Below are 21,740 nucleotides of genomic sequence, written 5' to 3' on the forward strand. Positions count from 1 at the left end.
ATACTTTCATCCCCCGAGACAACCTGGGCCCTCTTAGTTTAATTTCTGGATTTTACCCTTAGTCCATTCCCAGGCTCCTTTGTCCTGAGTTCAGAGGGTTGTTTTTTTTTTTTTTTTGCTTTTGTTTAATATTAGCAAATTATTTTTACTCATGTGGCCTCAGAAGCAAATGGATACTATTCTTAAATTGAATGTATCCAAAAGTATATACGATAGGTAGCCATTTACATTCACCCATTCTTCTGTTACTTATGATGATATAAGCAACGTTTTTTTTTCTGAACTCATAATCTTTCTGCGTCTACCTCTCAAGTATAAATGGGTACCACCACATTGGGCTAACAGATGCCATTTCTATTGATATCTCCTCTCCATGAAATTATGACTTCTACATTGCCCACTCTGGTGCTTCCTGGTGTTCACTCCTTGGCGAGTGACAAGTCAGCAACCAGATCTCTCATCTTGCCTCCCACTAACAATCTGGTCTTCTGGTCTACCCACAATTGTGCTTGAGCCACGTGGGGCAAAAGGTGGAGGCCAGCCCTAGCCTATTGTATCTAAAGTGACCTTCCTTCATGAAAGAGACCTATTCCTAAATAATAACGAAAGAGAATTCTGGTCCCCAGAGCCAGTGAGTAAGCCACAATGCTAGGTACGGGTTGTAAAGATAGTCCTTTGACAGGCTGAGTTTCCTTAGTCTACTCTTGAGAACCCATTCAATAAGCAGCCAGGCCACGTTTCTTGCTTTCGTTTTGGAAACTATTAAAGTGAGAAGCGTCTCAAGATGTCCCTCCAACCTAAATCAGAATCTCTCAGCCCTTCATACCGTTTTTGTTGCTTAAAAACTTTGTGACTTTCCTTCTGCCCAGCATAACAGTGTACTTAAGTTTGCTCACTGTCTCATTGACTTTGTATTCCTGTGTTTCTAGAGGTGCATCCACAACAAAATGATGACTGGAATATTTCCAGAGGTTATCATTATGGAAGCATTTATAGTTTTTAAATGTGAGGTATAAGCCAGTTTCTTGGTTACATCAATTGTCAGAGCCAATGGACTAAAACCAAGCTAGACCTTTTGCAGTGATTTTGTGGAAAATGTTAAAGATATAAAACACATTTAGGAGATATTAGAAGAGCATCCTAGAGAGAATTATGTTTAATGCCCTCCATTTTCTGTGTAATAACCTGTAGCTGCTATCCCTCAAAGCTCATCAGTTTCAGTAGAATAAGATATTTCAGGAGGTTATAACCACAATTTAGCGTTTACATCGGGAGCTCACTCTAACACGTTCACCTATCTCTCTCTGGAGTCAGCTTTATAGTGACCCCTGTGCAGAGCCCTAGGCAAAGCAGCTCCATGGGGTCATGAGCCTTCTATTACATGTCAGCTCCATGATCATGATTATCACGCCACACATAAGAGGTTCACAGCTTCTTGAAATTTCTTTTCATCGGGAGGAAGTTAAGAAAAGGGTCCAATGGCCTCCACATTTTCAGAGCTGACATTGTATTATCTCATTAATTTTCTATTACATAAAATTATGCCTTTATCAGTCAGGCCAAATAAGTGCTGAACTGTAACAAGGAAGATGAAGGGAATCTTGAAAAGAGTTTCAACCCAGCACCCCACCAACCTTAATGCACTCTCCATTATCTGATGGGGGCAGTGGACTTTTAGATATAGTCCAATTCAGTTAGCCAAGAGGCAGCCTTCCAAGGACAGTGCCATGCCCAATCCCCTCCATTAGGGAAACCCTAGAACCCTGTAATTGATCAAGGGGTTTATGGAACTTGGGACACTGTGAGTCTGTCTTAGTTGGGTTTCTGTTGCAGTGATAAAGCACTATTACCAAAAGCAACTTGGAGGAGAAAGAGTTTATTTAGTTGACAGGCCACAGTCTATTTTCATGGTAAGTCAAGACAGGAACCTGGAAGCAAGAGGCCTTGGAGGAATGCTGTGCTGGATTGTTCCTCATGGCTTGTTCAGTTGGCTTTCTTATATCATCCATGACCACCTGCTCAGGGGTCGTACCTCCTACAATAGACTGGGCACTCCCACATCAATCATTAATCAAGAAAATGCTCCATAGGGCTGCCTATAGGTCAATCTGATGGGGGGGGGGGTGGAGCGCATTTCCTTAACTGGGGATTCCTCTTCCCAAATGACTATCAAGCTTATATCAAGTTGACAGAAAAACCCAACTAGCATAGGTGGGAATTAGGAATAGGGGCTGTGGCAAATGAGAGCGCATGCCTCCCATCTGTGGTGGACCTGATTGGTCCCCAGCTGGACCCCTGAGTGCCGTCTGCCAGCTCTTTACACAGTGCTCAGCTGCAATGCGGCTTGCTATTAATATTCCACCACCACCACCACCCCCTTTTGACCTTCCAGAAGTGTGTTCTTGGGTCCAGGACAGGGAAGAGTCTGGATTTAAGCCCGCCCCCCCCCCTTTCTGGACACTGAGATGCATGCCCACCTTTAACTCCAGGCAGGACACCTTCTGAGCTATATCCGATGCTTCAGTCCTCCCTGTGGCATCAGGCTGAACCCGGGGCACTCCCTGCCTGTTTGCTTTGCCTTCTGACCCGCTTAGCATCTTCTGCTGGGAGTCCTTTGTGCTTCATGTAGTCCAGGCAAGCCTTGAATTCACTATGTAGTCTACGATGACTCGTGATCTGCCTGCCCCCTCTTCCCAAGTGCGGGGGTTACAGGAGTGCTCCACCTTGCCTGGCCTGAGAGTTCTTTCTTAATAACCCACTTGGACCCAGATCTTTGGCTCAGAGTCTGATTCCAGAAGAACTTGACCTATAACACCATCTAAATGCAAGCCTATGCCATCTGTTAACCGTTACTTACTATCTGCTAAATGATGTACATCAGAGAGCCAAATTCAGCTGATAGGGTACCCGTTTGTAATATCTGCCTTAATTTAAGAGAGCATAATTATTCCCAGTCCATTGAAGAAACCAGGGAATTTGATAAGGGCATTGAAATGTTTGACACAAGTGCTGAAAGTCTTCAGAGGCACATATCAAATGCCTGTGGCTATCAAGAGCTTTTATTTCCTAATGTAGTCTGTTCTTTCTGCTCTATATATCAACCCTTGCTTCTGTAAATGTGGCTCCTAAGTGTTGGAGAACAGAAGCAGAGTGAGGTAATTCCTGGGATGGTTTATGATGCAGAGTAGAAATCGCTTCCACGTCCATATTTTAGAGATACTGCTGTGCTCCTTGTGCTAATAATGCCTAGCGTTTGTTTAGTGTGTTATTGCTTTCAGAGAGCTCTCCAATACAGCATTCTGTGCAGTTCCTGTGAGGTCTCTAGGATGGACGGTAAGGTCGCTGTTTCACGGATGAGGCCTGAAGTCTGAAAGTTGCAAATCAGATAAATGGGCTCATAAAATAATAATAATAATAATGTTGTTGTTGTTGTTATTTTAGTATATGGAGAACTGGGGAATGATGCATGGTCTTGGAAACTTGGTGGTTGCAAGATAGAAGTGGAATGAAGATCGTGTGAGAATTGGGCTGAACAGAGAGAATTCAAAGGCAAGGTAGGATACTTGCCAAAAGAAAACCAAAGAAGGTGACATGGAGGAGAGCTGGAAAAGTGAGCAAACCCACAGGGAGGTCAGACACTTCCCACAGGGACCATGGCTTGAGGGAGTGGAAGCTGATGTGGATATCTGGGTCTGAGCTGGGCACCTCTCTGCTGGTAGAGGGGTAACCTAGTAAGCACGAAGCTCTGAGGACTGCATGAAGTCAAAACCAAACAAAAACAAAAAACCGTGAAACCTGGCACAGATTGGAAAAGGGCTGAAACTGTGATTTTAGATGAATGCCATAGTCAGAAGTCGTGATATGTGCTTACCATTCCAGCACTCAGGAGGTGGAGGCAAAAGTAACAAGTTCAAGGTCATCTTCTGCTACACTATGAGTTCAAGGCCAGCCTGAGATATATAAGGTCCTGTTTCAAAGACAAAAACAAAACTAGAGACCCCCCCATCAAAGAAACTGAAGTCTAAGGCATAGAAAATTTTAATTTAGAACACGGCTGCCACATCCAAAGATATTTTAGGTCTGTGGGATTCAGGTGGAATACAGGGACACCTTTAATCCCAGGAGACAGAGGAAAGGAGATCTCTGAGTTCAAGGTCAGCCTGGTATAGAGCAAGTTTCAGGAAAAGAAAAGCTTAGGTTTAGGCATGGAGGTACGCATCCTTAATCTCAGCACGGAAGCATGCAGTTCTCTGAGAGTTGGCTGAGAGGCAGTGCAGGGAGTTGAGTTTGTGGCAGTCCAGTTCATGGAATTCAGAGACAATTTCACCAGGAGAGTTTTACAGAGACAGGTTGAAGAAAAAACAAGCTCGACACAGATAAAGACAAAACGGGCCAGAGAATGAGAAGGAGCCAGAAGATTAGAACAGATTGCTAGACTTAGTTTGAGGTCAAACAGAGCATTCAGTCAGAACTTGAGAGAAGCCAGAGTTTGAGCCAGAACAGCTGAGTTGAACCAACAAGCCAGAGCACAGAAAGAACTGGAAAGGGTGAGCTTATTAAGCAGTAAGTCTCAGAGGCTGAAAACAGTCTAGGCCTAGATTAGCTCGTATGAAGGCTAGAAGCTTCCAGGACCAGGCCTAACTTGGAAAACAGGCAGTAAGTCTCCAAGATGACAATTAAATCTGGCAAATAAAAGTTACTTTAACATTAAATCAAAGCAGATCAGTTTGGGTTTACAAACCAGCATATTGCTGAGCTGAAGTTACAATTTTTCCCTTTTTGCTGGTCAGTTTGACTCTGGAATGTCAGCAATGAGACTATGGAGAACAGTCGTTGAAAATATAGACTCCTAAAAACAAATAAAATACAATAGACTCTTTGAGATCACATGTATAGTTCAAGCCCTAGCTCTGCCACTCGGGAGCTCATTGACTATGGATACATTGCCTAAAACATACTATAGGTGTTGACAAATGTGTGGGTGAAGTTGCAGCTGGCACAAAGAAAGGACTGTGGCCAAGAAACCAAGCACATTATTACAACTAGGGAGTGATGAAAAGTAACTAAGGAAGCAACTAACAGTTTTATCAAAGGCCACTGGATGTCTTTGGAAAAGGGCAGTAGGCACTGTGGTAAGAAATCACTGTCCACACTTGACAGCTTCATTTTTCTCTGCGGCCTGTAATCCTCTCTAGGCTGAGAACATGTGCCCATCTTTGTAAGTCTCTTAAGGTCAGGAACTTGGCAACAAAACTGCATTTTTGTCTGCCTTTGTTCTTTAGTTTAACTGGCAAACACAGAGAAGCGTGATTCCATTAATACATGGATCCTTCAAATGTGGACATTTCTAGAAACTGTTCTGACTCTTAAAACCTTCTGCCTGAGAGAATGAATGAATGCCTAGCGGTAGGGGAAAGAATAATGTTGTTATTTGAAATGGATGTTTTATCTAGAGGTTGGGACTTACACCTGTAAGCTCAGCATCCAGGAGACAAAGGCAGGAGGATGGCAAATTCAAAACTAGCCTGGGCTACACAGTAAGACCCTGCCTCAAAAGACTCTAATTAGGACCTGGGGATATGACTCAGTGAGCAAAGTGCTTGTAATGCAAGCATGGGGCTCTGAGTTTGCATTTCCAGCATCCACATCCCCAGTGTTTTGAAGATGGGCACAGGTGGATCCTGGGAACTCATTGGCCAACCAGTCTAGCCAAACTAGTGAGCTCCAGTGAGAAATTCTGCCTCAAAATATAACAGGAGGGGCTGGAGAGATGAATCAATGCTTAAGGCCATAGGCTGCTCTTCCAGGGCACCTGGATTCTATTCCCAGCACCCACAAAGCAGCTCATAACTCTCTGTAACTTCAGTCCTAGAGGAATGACACCCTCTTCGGGTCTCATTGGATAAGAGACCCATTCATAGTACACAGATATACATGCAGGCAAAGCATCCATATGCATAAGGTAAAATAATTTTTTAAGTGAAGATATTGGAAGACACCTGACATCAACCTCTGGCCTCCTCGTGCAAAAGCACACACACACATACACACATATATACCACATGCATCAAAGAAACCCAAAATGAAGTAAAATAAAATAGATACACAGCATTTTGCCTGCATGCCAGAGGGGGGCACCAGATCTCATTATAGATGGTTGCTAGCCACCATGTGGTTGCTGGGAATTGAACTCTGGACCTTTAGGAAGGGCAGCCATTGCTCTTAACCTCTGAGCCATCTCTCCAGTCCCCAGATAATCACAGAGATGGTTTTTATAACGTTGAAGTAGATGCAGAGTTCATTAAGTTATTGCCCGTGGGAGCCAGAGGGGATGGCTCACTGGTTAAGCACTCTGGCTATTCTTTCAATTCTCAGAACCCATTTGGCGGCTCACAACCATCTATATAACTCCAGTCCCAAAAGGTGAGACACTCTGTTCTAGCATCAATAGGCACCAGATGTTCCCATAGGGCACAGACACACACATAGGCAAAACACTCATATACATAAAATAAAATGTTTAACTTTTTTTAATTTCATGTGCAAAAATTATCTATAAGAGCTTTGGGTCACAAGAACTTGCTTGGGTAGAAAATGAAAGCCTGTTGCCTCTGCCTTTTTAGAACACTGTTTGAAGACATGTAATAGTGATGGTCACACACAAATACCTAAGAACAGCAGGATGACTAGATCCCGCAGAGGATCCAGATCTGCTATTCTGTCCACACTAATTTTTGAAGCCCATAGCATATGATTGACTGTGCTAATCACATTCGTCCGACACATGGCTTTCACTCCCATAGATCTGTTCCAAATGGTAACATCACAGCTATTTGAAGTCCGCAGATAGTTCATCTCTTCTATTATAGCAACCCATCTATAAAGCTGAATTAAAATATTAATTTTCCAAGAGCTCTGAGAATTGCAATTTATATTTCTATGGATATTTAGCACCTCCTAAAAGTGAGCTATGACTGATTTGATAGTTTCAGTAGGATACCCCTGAAACTTTTTTTTTTTAATTTTTTTTTCTTTCCTGACAGTATAGGTTCTGGCTAATGCTGGAGTGGCAGAGAGCAGAGTGAAAGTTAGCAAACACATTTTCTGAAAGCATTTTCTCAGTCTGACAGATAATGGCAGTGATAACCCAGTGTGAGAAAGAGGCTTGGAGATAACCAAAAAGCCAATACGAGTACCCGCTGAGCACCACTGCTAGAGTTTGATCTGAAAAAAGACCAGCTAGGCATGCTCCTCTGCAAACAAACATTTATGAGTCTCCTACACAAAGGCTAATGCTGTCAGACTTGGTGGGAGAATCCAAATGAACGAAACTTGTTAACACTATTCTTTTTTTCTTTTTAGATTATATATATTTATTGTTTATACAGTGTTCTGCCTGCATATATGTCTGCAGGCCAGGAGAGGGCACCAAATCTCATTATAGATGGTTGCGAGCCACCATGCAGTTGCTGGGAATTGAACTCCAGACCTTGAAAAGAACAATTAAAAGAACAGCCAGTGCTCTTGACCTCTGAGCCATCTTTCCAGTCCCCATCAACCCTATTCTTGAGGATGCTTGTAGTCCATTTGGGGGGAAAGAAACAAACATACATGAAAAATAGGAGAAAGAGGACATGCCAGATTGGATGGTCTCTCCATTTCCATTACAACTTTATCAGCCACAATAAGAGAAATCAGTTTACACAGTAAAAGGCATTTAGGCTTATGTAGCTGCAAAATCTAAAGCTCTGGAGGGCTACAGTTGAACTGGTCACTGAAGTCCTAATGTCTCCTACTTATTTCAGGTCATCTTGCTTTAGAATACCCTCCCTTGAAATTCAGGAAAGATGGTCACTGACCACGTTACTAAGGTTTGACTTTGCAATGCCCCCAGTGGACTCATGTTTTGGACTCTTGTTTTCTAGCTGGGGATGCCATTTTTCCAGGCCAGGAAATCTTCAAAGGAGACAGGTCTAAACTGAGTCCCACCTGGTCTCTGTGAGTCCTGGTCTGTTGGTGTAAGGAGTCTATGACATGTTCCTGCTGCCTTGACCTCCACCATGCCTGCCCCTTCACAGTGAACTGAGACCCTCTGAAACTGTGAGCCAAATGGGTGACCATTGACCCACGTGATGGATCAATTGGATCCATTGATCCCATTGATGGGAACATCAATATGAGACAACTGGGGGGCTAGAGAGATGACTCAGCAGTTTAGAGCGCTCATTGTTCTCAAAGAGGACCTGGGTTCAACTCCCAGCAGCCACCTGATATCTCACAGCCATTCATAACCACAGTTACAGGGGACCTGATGCTCTCCTCTTACCAGCATGAGCACCAGACACATGGGGTACACAGACATGCAAGCAAGATGTTCATACACATGAAACATAGATTAAAAAATAAGTATTTAAAGCAATTGGGACGCATGTCTGAAACCAGAATGAGGGTGAGCTTCCCTTTCCAAAGTTTCTAGGCTGCCTGAAGGAAGGATGGATATGCAAGGGTGTTGAGCTATTAAGAAGTGGGGAGGAAAGAGCGACATTATTATACAAGTAGCCACACAGGCAAATTAAAGAAAGTCTCAAATCTTCTCTAAACTTAGTCTAGGGATTCACAATTTTAAATGTGAATCCCTATTTGTTACAGAACATTTGATTAATGTACCTGAAAAACCTAATTGTTAGCACAAATAAAAAAGCCTAAATAGATATTGCTTGCGTTTGTCAGATGCAATTAGGTATGTCCTGAAGAGAGGCAATTTGTGTGTGTCTCTAAACGCCTCCAGACAGGAATGCTGAGGAGTGGCAAGTTCCTGACTGTTTCAAGGCAAGTTGCTTGGGAGAGGCCTCGTGTGAGGGTGGCCTGGAGCTAACCTGTCTTAAAGGTGACATGGTTAGAACTGCCAACGGTGTAAGGGAAAGAGCTAGAGACATTTTTTATAAGCAATTGGACCTGTGATAGAGGTCTGTTTTTTTTGGCTTGGAAGAGCCCTTTTTTGAAGGAGCTCTGGTTAAGAGATAGAGTTCCTCTCTTTGGGCTTGCAGGAACTACAGAGAAGCAGTTGACAGGACACAGGCGAAAACAAAATTCTAGGAACGAGAGCTAACAAGCCTTCTTGGGTTTAGAGGTGCTAAAGAGAAAAGTAAACTAGCTAGGTAGAATGACACAGATAAAGATTTCTAAAGAGCTAGTAGTTGTAGAAGCAGGCTTGTAAATAGATATTTTGTATATAGTTCAGAAAATAAAGTTACCTCACTGAGCCCGCAGTTTTTTACCTCAGTTTACGCCTCCTGTGTCTTTATTGGTATATACATTAGATAATTTAAACAGTTACAGCTCTTTCGGTGAGATCTTTGTTACAATTTAAGCACATGGGTTTTTCTTCTTATTCCCTTTTACCCCCAACACCTGCTTGCTTATTTGAAGAGCGGGCTGCTTATGCTTACACCTGTGGTAGATTTAAAACTACTCTAATCCCTTCTACTTCTCCAACCGCCTCGAGTGTGATCTATTTTCATCCTCTGGACATTTTCCCTCTCTTCTCTATAAGCTCTTCTGTCCTCAGGACATCATGTGATGTGGGCTCTGCTGGATAAGGTTTTAGTCTCCGGATAGCCATTTATTTGTGCTTGGCCTATGATGATAGACACCCTTTTCTCAGTGGGGTTCCAGAGGCCTCCCCTGATCTGGGTGAACCCAGGTCTTATAAGGAACATCATATAGCCCTCAGGGCAGATTGTAGACCAGACCCTTCCCTGATAAGGAAACTGCTCTAGCAAGCATCTAGGAATTCCTAGAAATGCCCACCCTGCTACAGTGGCCTTCAACTGTACTTGGAGATTCTCCCCTCACCCTTAGAGTAATTTAAGTACTGCATTTTCCTTCTTGTGATAGGAACATTAAGTATCCCTGACACCCTGACCCCAGCGAATCAAACACATTCACCCTCGAAATCCCTCCCCCTGCCCAGGGTTTATATTGCCCTTGATTTCATACGAATAAAGGTACAAGCTTTCTCACTTCAAGACAATCTGAGATTCCTCTTTTATCTCCCACAGGGCTGTGTCTCCCTGGGCCTGCCCTCTGGCCCGCTGGGTCTAGCCCTTGCTAGACCTGTGTCTTGCCTGCAAGCTGACCAGGCATGGGCTTCTGCCCACACCTCTGCCACGTTCAGCACAGCAATTTATAAATGATACAGTTTAACGATACGCTTTGGTGTGGTCATAGGCTTTGGAATACCCGAGCTTCCATTGCCACCAGCGATGTCATTCTAAAAGAGCTAAACTGTAACACTCTGTGGAAAACTATTTCTACACCCTGGCCTAGAGCACTCCAGCCTTACCCTAAAAGCACTCTAGCTGCCTCTGAGAGAAATGGAACCCCATTTTATTTCTGGAAGCCAAGCTCCGGGGCTCCCACTAAAGTCTGGGCCCTTGCCTAACGGAGAACAATGTTATAGCACAAAAATGACCTTGGTGGAGCGCAGTTCATGCTAAAGCTCTGACAAGAAGCTGTCATAGCAGAAGCATGTCATCTGTGCATTTCAGTTCATGTGGAGCTCCCAATGGTTCAATTATACTTTTCTTTTTTGAGACAGAGTCTCTCTGTGTAGCCCTGGCTGTCATGGAACTCGGTATATAAAATAGGCCTTGCCTCAAACTCTCAAGAGGTCTACCTGACTCTGCCTCCCAAGTTCTGATATTAAAGGGTTAAAAGTGTGAGCCACCAGGACCTTATTCATTTTTTAATTAAGATATAATTAAATCCACCCCCCACACAACCCCTCCCATGCCTCCAACTCATCCCTTTCAAATTCATGGTCTCTTATTTGTAAAGTATTATTCTTAGATATATACATGAATATATAAATACAATCTTTCGGGTCCACTTAGGGTTGCTTGTATGAATATATTTTTAGGGCTGGCCACTTGGTATTGGATAGCCATTTAAGGGGCTCATCTCTGAAGATTAAATTCTCTCTCCCTCAACCATCTTTAACTGACTATAGCTCTTCATCTATGGATAGATTCCCCTATCCATGTTGGCATAACAACGGGTGTTGTCATTGTTCAGGTCTTGTTTCGGCAGCCATATTGTTGAGATTTCGTGGATACAGCTTCGTTGTCAAATCTATAACACAATCTTGAAGCAGGCGCCCTGGTCCTCTGGCTCTGATAATAGGGATAGAGGTTGTAAACTCACATCTTCAATATGAGGAATCCGAGGACCCAAGGGTTAACTAACTTGTCCTAAAGCATGACGTAACAGCTACTGGATTAAAGTCCCGTATTCTCTGATTTCAAGGGCTGTTCTCTTTACCTGAACTGACTCTAAAACACTCTAATTGTTGTGTAAGCAATGCTGGGTGTTAACTAGCGTCCTGTTCCTTTTAGCTGTAAACTGACACAATTTAGAACCACCAGGGAAGAGTTTCTGCTCTGGACTTGTAGACGTGCTATGTTGGCCTGCTTGAGTTCCTGCCTTGACTTCCCCTCAATGATGGATTATACCCTTCCCCCCTTCAACTGCGTTTTGGCCACCGTGCTTTGTCACAGCAACGGAAATGAAACTAGGACAATTGTTGAGAAAAAGTATCCCCTCACATTATGTAAATTACAAAGAAACAATAAGTCTCAGCACCTGCATGTTTGTCACTTAAAAATTCCCCCAAGGTTGATATGTTAAATAGGCTAGTTTTCAGTTTTTTAACTGTGCCCCCAATCACTCAGTTCTCCTCGACAGCCAAGTGGTGGGGGTCAATTGCAATGACAATATAGAAATGATTAATGATTTACATATGCTAATAACATTTTTAGAGCTCTCTTTCAAGTGTTGCTGATTAACTGACTTTTAAACAAGGTTACTCAGTCTTCAAAATGCAGGAAAATAGACCTTTTTGCCGTCACTGTCAGTAGAAATTCCCAGACTGAAATAATTGGGAAGGTCAAAAAAAAAAAATGCAAACAATTATATAATGTTTGAGTTTAAGCAAAGGGAGAAAGGGACTCAATTAAAGCCAGGACAAAAAAAGTAATTAGGCTGCTCATCCTTGTCAGAATGAACTGGAACGAGAGAAATGAAAGCTCTGGTCGGGAGAGGAGGGAAAAACGTCACGGCCCCGTCACCTACATTAGCACAAAGGCACGCTTTTGCCTCCCCCACACCCCGCTCTTGCGCGAAAAGGCTACTGTGCTTTCAGAGGTGTCCTACTGTACCTGACAGTCTTAACCCAGGCTTCGCGCCAACGATTGCATCCTTGCAATTCCAGTTGCCTTTCACATTCTTTTTTATCATCTTTCAGAAGCTGAGTGTTCTTCTCAGGGTCACAGAAGCCAGGATCTATAGTAAGGACCTTGAGAAGAACGCCAGGATGTGAAGGGAAAGAAGATCCTGCTGTATGCAGAGGCCCAGCGAATTCGGGGAGAACGCTGTGGCTTGTTGGGGATGTTTCCAGGCGCTAGAAGAAACAGCGGAGCTGGGGAGGTGGCGCCTGTGGTCAAGTGCCGGTCACCAAAGCTGGAGCGCAGTGGCTCGGATTCCCAGCACCCGTGGAGAGAGTTGGGTGTGTCTGTAACCCCAGGGGAGATGGAGAGAGCGAGCATCCTTGGGGTCTGAGGGGCAGTCAGCGTAGGTGAACTGGTGAGTTCCAAATTCAGTGACAGACCTTGTCCCAAAAAAATAACAAGGAAGCTGGGCGCGGTGGCTCACGCCTTCAATCCCAGTACTCAGGGAGGCAGAGGCAGGTGGATCTCCGAGGTTGAGGCCAGCCTAGTCTACCAAGTGAGTCCAGAACAGCCACACAGAGCAGCCCTGTCTCAGAAAAATCCATATATATATATATATATATATATATATATATATATATATATATATATATTCCTACATCAGCACCTGCACACATGCACACACGTATATACACAAACACACACATGGCTTTCTCCTGTTCACCCTAACATGAATTTCTGGCACAGTAGATGCATCATCATCATCATCATCATATAATAAATAATAAATGTATTATTAAATATTATTCTAAATTAGCATGCTTATAATAATTATGTTTATTGTACAGTAAGTATACAAAACAACATTCCCCCCGGCAAAGAAACTGTGTGCGCATTGACACGCTGTAACAAATCAACTACTTTACCTGCCCCTTTATCCTTTTCCAGTTCATATGTATAAGTTCATGTAATTTTAACTTTATTTACATTTTAATACATTCTGCCTTATTTATTCAGCTTTGAGTGATAATCACTTTATATGTTACCCTCAGTCACAAATTGTGTGCATGTGTGTGTGTGTGTGTATGTGTTTCTCTTTGCCGCCGTGTAAGACTGTTTAGCTGGTCCTGGAACTCCTGGGGAGTCCCCCGCCTCCCCTTCCCAGCTCTCCATAGGGGATTACATATGTGTGCACTGCTGTGTCACCCACTGGGCCATCTCTCCAGCCCAATATTTTAAATAATTTCAGGATAAATAACATAATAGACCATAATTTACCCAACCATTTCTCTGGTGTACGCATGAATTATTTTCAAATTTTTATTGTAACTGAAGTTGCTATCGAGTTTCAACTTGTGCAAAACTTTCTGGTTTTGTATTTCTTCAGGATACACTCAGATATCTTCCTGTAATTGTATGTAGATGTGTGTGTGTGTGTGTGTGTGCGTGTGCATGAGTGCTTTTAAGTGATATTTTTTAGGTTGACTCTGTGTGGATGGTCTGTCTGTAATGCTGTCATTTTCTTCCTTCGTGTCTGGCAGCGTGCGCCTTATGTGCTAGGTGATCTCATCCCAAGGGCATAGATACATATAGTTGTGACACTTCCCTTCCCGTTTGAATCTACCCAGTCATCGGTATATAATGACCATCTAGGCCTCTAGAGTAGCGGTTCTCAATCTTCCTAATGCTGAGACCCTTTAATGTAGTACCTCATGTTGCGGTGACCCCCTCCCCCCCAGCCATAAAATTATTGTTGTTGCTACTTCATAACTGTAACTTTGCTACTGTTATAAATGGCAACGTAAATATTTTTAGAGACAGAAGAGTGTCAGAAGAGTCACGCCCCACAGGTTGAGAGGCACTCGCTAGAGGCAGGCTTTTAAACTGACGTCAGCATTCTTTACCCAACTAGAACCCCTCCTGCCTTCTTTCAGCTCCAGTGGGCGGTTCAGCTCCCTCACACTTACAGCTGTTGATAGGGAAGGGCTGTCCGCCACGCTGGTGACTGTTTTGTTTGCCCAAGGATTTGGGTTGTTTTTGTTTGTTTACTCCTTCTGTCCTTCTCTTGCTGTCTTTTGTGTTTCCCTTGCTTTTCTGTGTTGATAGATTTTGATCCATTTCTCTTTCTCATTTTTGTAACCAACACAGATGTTTCCACTGTGGTCATGAGAGGCTCACACAGAATACGTGTGGGTTGTAACGGTCTATTTAAAGGTTACAACAACTTCTCTTGCATGCTCCCTCTCCATATTCAATGTCATTAATGTCACAGTTTACAATTACATATTATACACCACTAACATAATTTAGATATCATTGCCTATAACAATTCATCCCTTTTAGATTTTCTTACTAATTCAAATTTACTTACTCATACAGTAGTAACACGATATTCTTTTCTGTCTACATATTTATCAGCAAATTTAAATATTTTAATGCTATCATGTTGCTGTTTACCTTCCTCTCACTGTGAAGAGTTCTCTTTAGCATTTCTTATGCAGAACACCTGTGAGAAACCCCTTCACGTTCATTATAAAAAAAAATCATCTCTTCATTTGTGAAGGATAGATTTCCTAGGTATGGTGTTCTCGGTTGGTGTTTAATCCTTCAGCCTTTAGAACATATAATTGCATTCCCCCAACAAAAGACCACCTCACAGCTGTTGGAATGGCAAGGATCCATTAGACAAGAGATAGCAAGTATGGCTGAGGGTGTGAAAAGGGGAGAACACTCCTTTGCTGTGGGTGGCTATACAAACTGTGCAGCTGCTGTGGAAAACAATGTGGAGGGCCCTTACAACATTAAAAACAGATCTGTCATCCCGCTCAGCAATCTCAAAGGCAACGAAGACAGATCCTGGTAGAAAAATCTGCTCCGTTATGGTCACGAAAGTATCATTAATAGCCAAGTTATGGAAGCAACCAAAGTGCCCATTGTTAGATAAATGGGCAAAGAAGATGGAGTATTACTCAGCCTTTAAGAAGAATACACCCTGACTATTCTTGGAGAACACTGGGCTAAGTGAAAAAAGTCAGACACACAGAGAGAGATGATGGGAATGGGGAGATGGTCTAATCGGTAAAGTGCTTGCCAAGAAGGATAGGGACCCAAGTTTGAGCTGCCAGCATAGTGGACATCCACATACGTATCTGGGAAAGGCAGCAAGTGCTTGTAACCTCAGGACTTGGAGGTCAGGACACAGAGGCAAGAGATCGCTGGAGTCCACTCAAGGTAGCTGGATCTGTGGGCTCTAGGTTTGGCAAGAGACTGTCTCAGAACATAAGGGGAGAGTGACTGAGGAAGAAAACACCTAATGTCAACCTCTGGCTGTCACAGGAATGTGTCACACATACACTAACATGTACACACACACACACACAAAGAACTGACAAAACTGTCTTATCTCACTTTAATGTAGACTCCAAAACATCAGCCTTCTGGCTACTTATCAGCCTTCCGGCTACTTTTTTGAGAGCAAATGGAACATGGGTGGGAACCCAGTAGTTAGAAGCCCAGGCTCTTCTTAAAGCCTTTAATAGCTGGATGACAAAATGAGATTTTTGAGTGTAGAATTTTCCAGCGCAGAAGGGAATGGACTGAGAAACGTTTTCTGAGGGAAGTGGAAAAATCCAATTAACTGTTTTCATAGCAGCAGCTGGTTCCTTGGAGTCAAAAGAAATAACACCTCCCAGGAGTGAGCAGTTATTTTACTTCCAGTTAGACATGCAGGTCGTTTGCTTCCTTAAGCCACCACACTATCTGTTAAACAGCCTTGGTGGTAATTAGGGCGACAAATAACAGCAAATACTAAGGACACCAATTCTCACTCTCCTGGCTCTCCTCTAATCTTTATTTAATTTGCCTCTGTGGCTTCAGTACTAATGAGATTTTTAAGTCTGTTTTAAGTTCAGACTCACTTTCCTGTTGTACAAGCACGGGGTGCTTCGTGACAGTTCCCACGAAGCTAAAAATAATGAAATCTTGTTCTGAGAATTTCCCTTTCCGGGTGGTTAGCATACAACAGACACCTTTAAGAGCATTTAATAATGTGCTAGCGTATCGATGGAAACAAAACATCTCATTAAGGACTTGCAAATGCAGGATGAAGACACTTGTCCAAGGCCATGCGACTGCGGCCTTAGTAGGCGCCACAGTAGATGGAGCATCTGATGGCGAACACCGTTGTTTCTAACTTCTTCCCACAAACACTATTTCTCCCTCCTTTCTCTCCCCTCCTCCTCATTCTGTCCTTTCCTTTCCCATCTTCACTTCTTCACCCTGACCTCTGCTACCCAAACCTACTCTTCTAAGTGACAAACCAGCCTTCAGCCCTCCTAACCCCTAACATTCTCCTCTCCGGATTTCGAGGACACTCCTCACATATCCCTTTCCCTTCATTTTGTCAAACTCCTACCCAGTCTCTCCTGCCATTTCCTTCATTGTCCTTAACCTGGCAGCCAACTCCATCGTCCAGGGAGAGGGGTGGATTAAAAGGTATGTCTCTCACAAACGTTTTTGTCCATATACAATTCACCATTAGTTCATATATGTGTATGGCTTTCCGGGACAGTCCTCAGACATCCTCCTCTGTCTGCCAATTACCCAGGAGACCTTGTCCCTTCTCCTGCCTTAAATAGATCTTCAACTCACTCTCCACTTCAGTCAGAAGTAAGACTGAGATGCACACTCGGCTATCTTCTTGTCATCTCCAGAATTCCCCTACCTAAAATATCTAAACCCAACACCCAACAGCATCCCATAAAAACAAATTGGCCTGATTAACAGCAGTCTTTGAGTTATAAGCAGACAAAGCATCTTCACAAGTAAATAGGTTTGAAAAGCTTAAGTTTTATCTCTACAGACACATAAAAATCCATGTCACTTGGCCAGGATTGGAGGTGTAGGTCTGCAATCCCAGCAACTTTGGTGGCTGAGGCAGGAGGATGGCAAACTCAAGCCCTCATCTCCCAAGGAACTTTGTTAGAGCCTGTCTCACTGAAAGAAAGAAATAGGTGCAAACACAAAGTGTAGAAATGCCTAACATTATGGTTGAGAACTGTATGCGTCCAGCTATGATCAAATGAAAACTTTTGACATATAGCTCCTCAGTAACCTTTATAGGTCTCTTTGTGTGGTCAAACACATCCTGGAACATATCTGGGAACTGGGAGGAGGAGTAGATCCAGTCTGGACCCGTTTTGGTTTCACACACAGGAAGGAAGACTGTCTTCTTTGTGAACTTTTAGAGGAAATCCCTTGCTCACCTCTTATGCATATGAACAAACGGGCATGTATATGATTAAAATGAGATTCATCATGGGAAAAGTACAGGAGAACAAAGGCTTATATAACCCAAGCTTGTCAATCAAAACAAAACAAACAAAACAACACACCTTTTCCCTAGTAACCAACCTTTCTTGGACCCATAAAGAGAAATTCCATGTAGTGACCAAGAGCTCTTGAGAAAAGGTTACTCCAAGGGGCCTGTCTTCTTGCAACGTATCTGGCTTGTACTTTTCTTTGCCACTTTGCTATCTGTGCACACTTCTTCAGTTCTTTAAACAGGACACCAACAACCTGGAAACAGCTGATCCAGGAAAGAGACAACTGACAGTAGTCAGCAAACCATCAAACAAACAAACAAACAAACAAATATCACAGCAAATATTATCTGTGTAAACACAGATGTACAAAAAAAGGACTGTTCTTTCTTTATGAGGGCACATCAACAAGAGAACAACTATAGTATTCATGCACAAAATCAATGTTGTGATGATGCTTTTTCGTGAACCCAACTCAAAAAGCGCATGAAGCAAATCCCAAATCTTCACATGGCTTACTCCTCCTGTCTTTCAGCTTTCAGGATTCTAAAACAACCAGGATGAAGGCTGTCATAGTTAGGGTTTCCATTGCTCTGAAGAGGCACCATGATCATGGCAACTCTTATGAAGGAAAACATTTAATTGGGGCTGGCTCACAGTTTTGTCCTTTATCATCATGGTGGGCCATGGCAGCCTGCAGGCAGACACGATGCTAGAGAAGAAACCAAGAGGTTGACATCTTGATCTGTAGGCAGCAGGAGAGAGAGAGAGACTGGGCCTTGCTTGAACTTCTGAAATTTCAAAGCCCATCCTGAAGTGACACACTTCTTCCAAAAAGACCACACCTCCTAGTAGTGCCACTCCCTATGAACCTATCGGACCATTTTCATTCAAACTACCACAGGGGCATTCAGGATTACATCATTAGAGATTATGATTGTCAGCACTTGGATTATCTAGCCCCAGTCAAGCTGTCAGACTATAGCTGCAGGCACAGACCCAGGAGAGACATGTAGAACCAAGCAGCCAAGGCCAGTCCAAACTACAAGTATGAGCAAAAATGTTGTTTTTAACTTTAGGCAGCAATAGCTAGCTGATAGAAGGAACAGCCTGCAGGAGGGTGGAGAGCAAGCTAGATGCAGTGTGATGCCTGGCTGCTGCACAGAGCAGAGACTCTCATTCCACTGTTGATGGCAAGACATCACTTCTAAATCACACACCATGTGTCCTTCTCCCCTTTCAACACAGCTAGCTATGAAGTAAACAGGGAATTTGTCTGTCTTGTATATAATGGATGGGAGTTTCTAATGATGTAACTATAAGACCTGGGGTCTCACAGCTCAGGAGTTCAAGATCGCACCCTTCCCAGGAATTCCCACAGGCCACAAGTCGATTAAAAAGCAAGAGGTTTATTTTAACCATTGCACAATGGGGTCACCCCTGCTGGTCAGCAAAGAGTGGCACCGGGAGACAAAGGCCTTGAGTTTTTAAAAGACAAAGTGCGGGAATTTTGAAGTTGCAGTCTTGGCAATTTAAGATCGGATGAGGAAGCTATAAAGTAAGATAATTGGTTAGTCTTAGGTGCTCAAGCTTGGCTAGTTCTGCCAAGTGTGGATGCAGCTGCAATTAAAGGTGGGGGTTGGTTAGCTCATCCTTGAAGATCAGGGCTGCGGGCTTTTGGCTGGAGGTCAGGAGCTACTCAGAAGAAGGATTGAGGCCGTCTGGGTTGGTTGCTAAGAAACACTATCTCAAAGACAAGGGTCTGGTCGTTCTTTTTGCTGAGTGAAGGTCATTGCTTGCTCGCTTTTTTTATATCTGTCCTCACAGATAGGGCCACATTCCTCTGTTCTCTGAAAAGGTACTAAGAGGCTTTAGCTTAACCTGGACCTAAAACTCAAAACTATAGGCTTTAGAAGACATATAGGTTACAAAGTTAGTTTGATCCTTTCAGTAACAACAACAAAAGCACCCAGGACATTCAGGAGGATATTTGGCAAGGACCCATGGGCTTTCCACTCTGTCAGAACTGTTCTCTCAATGCAGGGAAAAGAAAACAGACTTAGAGAGCAGTTAGTACCAGAAAACACTCTTCTACGCCTTTCACATTAATATATTCATTCAACAAACGGGCCTTCGACTTATGCTGTGTGCTAGTTTTTGTACTTCGCATATGCCAGTCCAAAACATCAACACCACAATGGAGGCTGGGGGTTGGGAGGAAGGCCCTAGAAGCCTACACTTTAGCAAAGGGACAAAGGAAAAAATAAGTATGTTAATTGGCATATCGGAAAATAGTCACAGCTGTGAGTGGCAGCATTTGACAGTGTGGCCCACAGTGGGATTTCAGAGAATGAGGCAACATTCATTCGCGCTAAGACCCTGAAGCCATCAGAAGCATAAAAGAACTTCCTCAACCCCATAAAGGTCATCTGCTAAAACTTACACCATAGTAAATGATGGAAGAACAAATGCTCTCATCGAAAGATCAGTGTCTCTGCCTGCTGCCTGTAGATTGGATGTCATTCTCAGCTACTGCTCCAATGCTATGCCTGTCTGCGTCCTGCCATGAGAATGAACTAAACCTCTGAAACTGTAAGCAGGCCTTCAGTTAAAGGCTTTCTTTCCTAAGAGTTGCCTTGGTCGCAGCAATAGACCAAAGCAATTCCAGTTTGCCTTAGTCACAGAGTGACTAAGCCCATCAGGAATAAGACAGGGTGCCAGGCTAGATAGTTTTATGTCAACTTGACACAAGGTAGAGTCGTCTAAAAGGAGGGAACCTCCATTAAGAAAATGCCTCTCTAAGGTCAGCCTATAGAAAGACTGTAGTGCATTTTCTTAATTATTGGTTGATGAGAGCAGTCCACTGAGTCCGCTTGGCAACCCTGGGCTGGTGGTCCTGGGTTCCATAAGAAAGCAGGCTGAGCAAGCCACAATGAGCAAGTCAGTAAGCAGCACCCCTCCATGGCCTCTGCATCAACTCCTGCCTCCAGGTTCCTGCCTTATTTGAGTTCTTGTCCTGACTTCCTTCACTTCCTTCAGTGATGAATAGTGATCTATAAGTAAGTATCAGCCAAATAAACCCTTTCCTCCCCAACTTGCTTTTTGGTCATGCTTTTTGCTGCAATAGAAACACTGATTCAGTCAGGTGTCCAGTGCCACTATTTCTGTTTAACATCACTTGGAGGTTCTAGTCAGGAATACAAGGCATCCATAATAAAAATTAAGCCCAGTGTAATAGTGGATGCTTGTAATCTCAGTACTCAGCAGGAAATTGTGGCAGGGAGGCTTGTTATGAGTTCAAGGCTAGCCTTGGCTACTTACTTAGCAAGACCTTCTCTCAAAAAATGCAAAAGAAAAAAGTAAATAAAGGAAAAAAGGGAAAAAAATAAGAAAATGTCTGTAGGTGATATATCTTGTATAAAGGAAAATGTAAGAAGTCCACTAAAAACTGACTAGAACTAAAAGTGATTCAGTAACTTTTCAGGATATGAGATCAAAACAGAAAAACAAAACAAAAACATCAACAAACCACTCAAGTGCATTTCCATGTGCTGATAATTAATATTCCAAATATGAAGAGATCAAGTCCATTGATCCTTACGCAAAAGATGAAAGAAACACTTAGAAGTAAGATTAACTGTAGAAATATAAGGCTTGAACACTGCAAACTACCAAACTATTGACAAAAGAATTTAGAGAAAACTGAAGTCAATGGAAAGATATTCCCATCTTGCTAGAGACCGGACGGTCAATTTCCACTGATGTCCCACTTAGTTAATGACTGGTCCCCAGGCTGGAAGCACTACCAGTTGGTGGAGCTTTTGGGAGGTCGGGTTTGGTGGCCAGTGAGGAAGTTACTTTGAAGGGGATGGTGGAATCTCTCTCTTTTGTTTCCTGGTCATGGAGGGGGCATTGGATTGGAGTGAGCGATGTATACTGATGGAACACAATCCTCTTGTCACGCTGTGCTAACTTGACACGGGCACAAAGCAGCATGGCCACCTGGTCCGCTGCAGTGCCCAAAATGAGGAGTAGAAACAAACCACTTTTCTTTATACATTGACTATCTCAGCTATTTGTTGCGGTAAAGTCAAACAGATTAACGCATACACCCCTGGATAACAAAATTTAGTGTCTCACTTAGAGTTTCTATTGCTACTATAAAACACCATGACCTAAAAGCAAGCTGGGG

The 21,740-nt window shown here is 43.1% G+C and overlaps 1 long non-coding RNA gene across 1 annotated transcript in view; it reads left to right on the plus strand.

Annotated features, from left to right (window-relative positions):
- Nucleotides 1-21,740, plus strand: part of LOC132654664 (uncharacterized) — a 58,481-nt gene that overhangs the window by 33,292 nt on the left and 3,449 nt on the right. The window contains exon 2 of the long non-coding RNA XR_009592331.1: nucleotides 12,305-12,642. This is a non-coding gene — a long non-coding RNA (uncharacterized LOC132654664). The remainder of the gene's footprint in view (nucleotides 1-12,304; nucleotides 12,643-21,740) is intronic.

This window comes from Meriones unguiculatus, chromosome 6, assembly GCF_030254825.1.
Source record: "Meriones unguiculatus strain TT.TT164.6M chromosome 6, Bangor_MerUng_6.1, whole genome shotgun sequence".
Lineage (NCBI taxonomy): Eukaryota > Metazoa > Chordata > Mammalia > Rodentia > Muridae > Meriones > Meriones unguiculatus.